Consider the following 6,099-nt stretch of genomic DNA (forward strand, 5'->3'; position numbering starts at 1 on the left):
GAGTTCTTGGCTGGGAGACCTCCAAGGAAGTCCACAGTTGATTTGCAGAGGCAGGCAATGGCAAGCCACCTCCGCTTAGGTCTTGCCTTGAAGCCCCCATAACCCGTTGCCATAAGTCTGTTGCAACTGGATGGCACTTTGTTATTATTCTTCCATTGGTTTTTGTGTGCACCAAGGACATTGACCTGTTGGGCATGCACTAGATAAGGGGTAGTCAAACTGCAGCCCTCCAGATGTCCATGGACTACCATTCCCATGAGCCCCTGCCAGCCTTCACTGGCAGGGGCTCATGGGGATTGTAGTCCATGGACATCTGGAGGGCCGCAGTTTGACTACCCCTGCACTGGATAGACATCAGTCATGCTGGTCCCCATGCTGTTTGCAGCCCATTCAAACGTACCGAGGAAAATTAGAATGGGCAGAGTAAAAATCAGCACCCACCATGAACTGTAACCCCATATCCCAACGGCTCTGCTTCTTGCTCACTTTCTGGCCGGTAGCACCAGTGCTTCTGTGAAACGTCTGGCATTTCCCTGGGTTCTTTTCCTAAACTGCAGTGTCTTTGTCTACAGGGGAGGTTGACCAAGTCACAGTGTCGGGAGCTTTGTGTGCTGTAGTGGTGAAGGGGAGTCCTGGGCAGACCAGGATATGTGAACCTAAGTTAGCCTGTCTCCACCTGAGGATCGTTGCCCTGACTTCTGCCATGATTTGTATCTGACCTGTGTGACTCCATCTTGGTCTAATGTGCGCTGTTTTGAGAACCTTTGTGTAACCCTGAGCTGTCTGCTTTGCTTGCCATGATTTAGACTCTGTGCATATTTCTGTAACCATGTTATCTGTAGGAGAGGAACTGCTTCTAACACCCAAGGCCGAGCTGGCCTGGCTATCGCTTGGGGAGGCGCCCAGACTGGCACCTGTGGGAAGGGGGGCTTTCACTGCCTGGGAACTGTGCAACTTTGGGAGGGAACAGGAGAGTGTAAAAGTGCTTGTTTGACTTGTATTGAACAGAATCGACTAGAGTCGACTGTCTGCCCTTGACAGGGTTGAACTTCTCCATGTGTTGATGTTCTATGAGCATTAGAGAGAGGGCCTTCTCTGATGTATCTTGGAGGCTACTGGAGTCCCTCCTCTTGAAAACCAACCTGGTCCTCTTATTACTGGACTTCCAGAAACCCACTAAGACTGTTCGTTTCTTGAAGGCCCTTGAAGAGAAACAACTTTTTAACCTCAAGTGAATTGTGTGCCAAGCTGTTACTGTGCGTTTTTGTCTTCTTGTTTTTTTGTACTGCTGGGCATTCTTTGTCCTTGCTGTTTTTAAGTTCTAACTTTCTGCTGAGCTCTTAGCTTGGTGTAGTGGTTAAGAGTGGCGGCCTCTAATCTGGAGAGCTTGGTTTGATTCCCCACTCCCCCACAGGCAGCCAGCTGGGTGACCTTTGGACCAGTTATGGTCTTGTTAGTGCTGTTCTCACAGAGCAGTTCTCTCAGAGCTCTCTCAGCCTCACCTACCTCACAGGGTGTCTGTTGCAGGGAGAGGAAGGGAAGGTGATTGCAAGCCACTTTGAGGCTCCTTCAAGTAATGAAAAGTGGTGTCTAAAAACCAATTCTTCTTAGCTTTGGTTGTTGTAGCTATTTTGTTAATTCAATTTATTAATAGTTCTTTTAATTTTACTATTGCTGTTCTGTGATGTAGTATCTATGATTGGATCCAACTAGTTTTTCCGGCAGGCTCCCCTTTGGCTACCAGAAAGGTTTTTTTGGGGATTGCAGGATCTGCACTTACAGAAGCCCTTGAAGAGGTGAGGAATTAGGGGAGATTGAGTGGAAAGAATAGGTGAGATCCAACCCAGCAGTTTCAAAAACTAAGTAAATGAGCAAAGATCATCCATCCTGACGACCACTCAGGCTTAGCAGACAGCGGCTGTAAACAGCTGTCGGTTTTGGCTTCTTGGATATATCTGGGTACAGTCCGCACCTGAATACAAGGACAGAAACCAGCTTGGATCCCAAGTGCATATATCTGGAAGCTTTTCAGGCATAATCTATTTTACTTTTCAAAGAAAATACGAAACATTTAACAGCCTATTCCTAAACACCTACCTACTAAGAGGCTGCAAACCGTCCTTAAACCTGTGCAATGTCAAACAAGTCAGCAGAAACACCGCCCTTTATGAAAGGACTTTGATACGAGGCCACCAAATGCAATCCTGTGGACTACCACCGCCCTCATTGTATCTTGCTCTGATGTTTGTATGTGACTTTTGATATTTGCACATTTAAAATAAACTAATTTATACCAAACTCTCTGTCACTGTGACTGTTCTGCTGGCTATCACATCAGTCTCCTTAGGCCCTGAATCTTTTACATTTTAGGCCTTAGACCATTTTCACGTGTGGCACCTGATACAGTGTTTAGCCTTGCTCGTGTTATTTGTACATTAACGGCAATTAAAGTTACAAGGAACCAAAGGGAGGGGAGTGAGAAGATGTTACAAAAAGTGGCCAGTTTGCAAAATAATCAAAGAGAAACCAATCCCTTGAGAGGGGGGAGGACCCCTACTAAATGTTGAAGTTTGGTAAAGCAGGATTAACATAAAAATCAGAACTAAATAGTATAAAACATGATAAGTATAGAATTAATAACTGTAATTTGTGGGTCTCGGTTAACAATTAGCAAGTATAGGCTGGGAAGAAACCCATCTCTGTTTAAGCCTGGGGAGAGATTATTGAATCTCTCGATGAATCTTAATTTAGCACTTTTTGTGTTAGATTCTATCAGATTTCTTTTGTAGAACAATATATCAGCGACAACATTTCAACTTTGCAAATAGAAAATACAGTCTTGTAGTTCTGGGAAGTGACAACTGGTAGAGGTCACACCCATCATTTTCTCCCATATCTCCAATTGTGATGCTCCAAATGACCCATCTTCTGTTCCACTTAATATTTGTGGTAAGGGCTTGGAGGAGGAGCTTGTCTCATGGCTTAAGTGCCACTCAGGGCAGCTGTCCCATCCGAATGCCTCCTCTTGCAACCGGCTTGCCTGTCTGTCCAGCAGCCAGCCAATCGCCTTCCATCCCCCACCCCTGACCACTCCCTCCTCCTTCTACTTTCCTCTGAGGCTTGGAGGCTGCAGATCCCTGCCGCTTGAGAGCTGCCCCTGCTGGTAAGTTCCCTGTCTGGGGCCTCCAGCCTGCAGCCTTTCCAGGTCCTGGGGGAGGACAAGGCCGTCCACAGAGTTCTTCCACACACACACCCAATCTAGCACCCATTGTATTCTTGAATGCAACGGGCTTTGTCCCTAGTTTCTTTAAAAAGTACATGCATTTATTGAGCAAAAGAGATCATTAAGAAGACCTCAACCATTCATCATGTTGCAAGAAAAAAAAAGTATAAAATTCCAGAAAGGTAAAAGTCTGTTGCAACCAAAACGGGAAGAAGAGAAAGTCCAGCAGCATCTTCAAGATTTCCAGATGTATTATGAACTTTCATGGACTCCTTCTTCTAGCCTCAGAGCTCCCTCTGGTGGACACATTTCTGTAAGAAGATCATAGTCTGATCGAGAGTGCTTGCACATGAAAGCTCACACCCTGAATAAATCTTTGTTGGTCTGTATAAATTTTACATTTATACATGTTTATTTTTTCAGTTTTGCTCTTACTATATGTACTTTTTTCCAGGTTTGGTACTCTGCATGCAACAGGCCCCAAACTGATCCTAAAGCTAGCACTGTTGGCCTCTGACTGGTTATGGAACAGAAATAGCACAGGATGAGAAAATAAATTACTAAAATTCACTTTGCTTGTGGTAACAATAAGGAGGTGACTTCTCAGAGTCTCTTTTTATAGGTAGGAAATGCAATGCCTTTTTCAGCACCATAGGGACTGGTCTCATTGCACACTGGGGAGGGTGAGATCTCTGTTGCACCTGTAATTAAGGAAGGCTTGCTTACATGGCTGGAAACTAGACCATAAAATGGATAGTCACGTGGCACTGTTTAATGGCTATCAAAGTATAGGCCAGCTAGGAACAGCTTAAGAACTGCAACACAGATGTTTCCTAAAAGCAGAAGTTAATTAAGTTCTATGTACTTTGGGGAGGTGGGTCAACAGTTCAATTTGACTGTTTCTCCGAGGCAGTTTAGATGTCAGCAGGCTGCACAAGGAACTGAAAACACCACAAACTCATCTTGGTTTTGCCAAACTCTTTTTTTATGAACCGCCCTCCCTCCGCGGACACATAATCTGTAAACGGCCACAGGGGAGAATGCGTAAAAGGAGAAGTTGCCTGTACAAACTCTGAGCTGGCTTTCTTGACATGCTCCCATATTAAAGCCTTTGATATAGGAGAACTGGGTGTGCGACCCATTTTGTTTCCATTTTGACGAGCGGAGTTTAGATACTCCGGTTGGAGTGGGACCCTTGGACACAGGGAGCCCCTGCATAACAGCCTTCACTGCTCACTTCTAATGTTGGAGGGGGGCCTTCACGGGAGGATGCCAAGTGTTGATCTCCCTGAATCCCTCTAAAAATAATGTGAGCAGATGAATAAACAACCCCCTCAGAGCCAGAGTAATGTTGCATTGCTAACACAGCAAGCAACTGGGTGCCGGGGGGGGGGGGGGATGCCAGGGCACAGCTTTAAGAAATATAAATCCACAATAAAACCAACTTCATTAAAAAGAATAATAGACTAGGAGTTTGGGGTTTTTCCCCCCTGCTAAATGAGTTGTGGCATCTACAAATAGCACTGCCAACCTCCAGGTGGGGCTGGAGCTCTGGAATTACAACTGAACTCCAGGCTGCAAAGGAAAAAGCTGCTTTGGAGAGCCAAAGATCTTAACTGGCTCCAACACTTAACAAGCCGGCCCAATCCGGTCACCAGTGCAGTCTGTTGCTTCTCTGCATGCCCTGGTCGACTGCAAACCCAGGACTTTATTGCAGGGAGAGACGGCCATCTATGACATATAAGACACACAGCGGGCCAGGGGGGGGAGTTAGAACAGCCTTGGCGGATGGTTAACGGCCACACAGCCGCTCAAAAAGGCGGGAATTCTACTGTGCATGCGCATGACTCGCCACCTGCCCCCAAGGTGTGCCCCCTGGCATTGCTGCTTCGTAGAGAGGCTAGAGAAATTGTAAAATGAAAGTCCAGTTGCAGCTTAGACTAGAAAGGGCGATTGCAGAAATGCAAGTTATTACAACACGGAAAACTATGACATACCCTGGACTCAACAAGGACTTAGGGTTTTTCATCTCACCATTCATGCTAACCTTGTTCAACTCGTATATCTATATTCCTCACCATTTATTTTATTTGTGATAATGTGACTGTAAGGGAATAGCAATGGAATTTTACAGTTTAACTCCCTGTTCTTGGGATGAGATAATTGCCAGCAATTCCCTTACAGGAATGTTTCACACTTGCATGGTGACAGATGGGGCAAACAGCAAATGGTGGGGTGGGAGCCCTTGATCACTGGCAGAGTTTTATTTCTCCTATGTTTATGTGAACCACAACTGAATTCCAGGCGACTTATTGACTGTTTTGGCAAAGAATTATCATAAGGCTGTATTTGGATATGTGACACAGTTTATTAACAGAATTAATTTTTGCTATATATTCCCACTGTCATGTGGGGAGTTCTTAGTCTGAGGAAGAGTGCTTGCATTAGAAAGCTCACGCCTTGAATAAATCTAGGTTGGTCTTAAAGGTGCCCCTGGAGTCTTGATTTTATTAGCTTAGTAACCAGTTCGTTAATATTTTCTGCCCTCACAGGGCCCCCAAAGCGTCCCAGAGGGCCCACTGAGGGCCCACGCGCTGTTCTCCGACCCTCGCTCTATTCCTCTGCCCGACGGAAAGGGAATTAGGATAATATTATTATTATTAGACATGACGTCGTGATTTAATGTGCAGCTTCAACTTCTAAAAAAGGACCGCCAATGTCGGCCATGATTCCCTCTGGATTGGGGAATGGGGGAGGGGTGATGCTGCTCTAGCCCTTGGCACCTCTATGGTGAGATTTTTCGCACGGAGTTTAAAAAGTGCCAATCCGAGTCCGGAAGTGCCTCCGCTATCTCCATGGCGACGGCCATCGACGTC

The sequence above is a fragment of the Paroedura picta genome, chromosome 10 (assembly GCF_049243985.1).
Source record: "Paroedura picta isolate Pp20150507F chromosome 10, Ppicta_v3.0, whole genome shotgun sequence".
NCBI classification, from domain to species: domain Eukaryota; kingdom Metazoa; phylum Chordata; class Lepidosauria; order Squamata; family Gekkonidae; genus Paroedura; species Paroedura picta.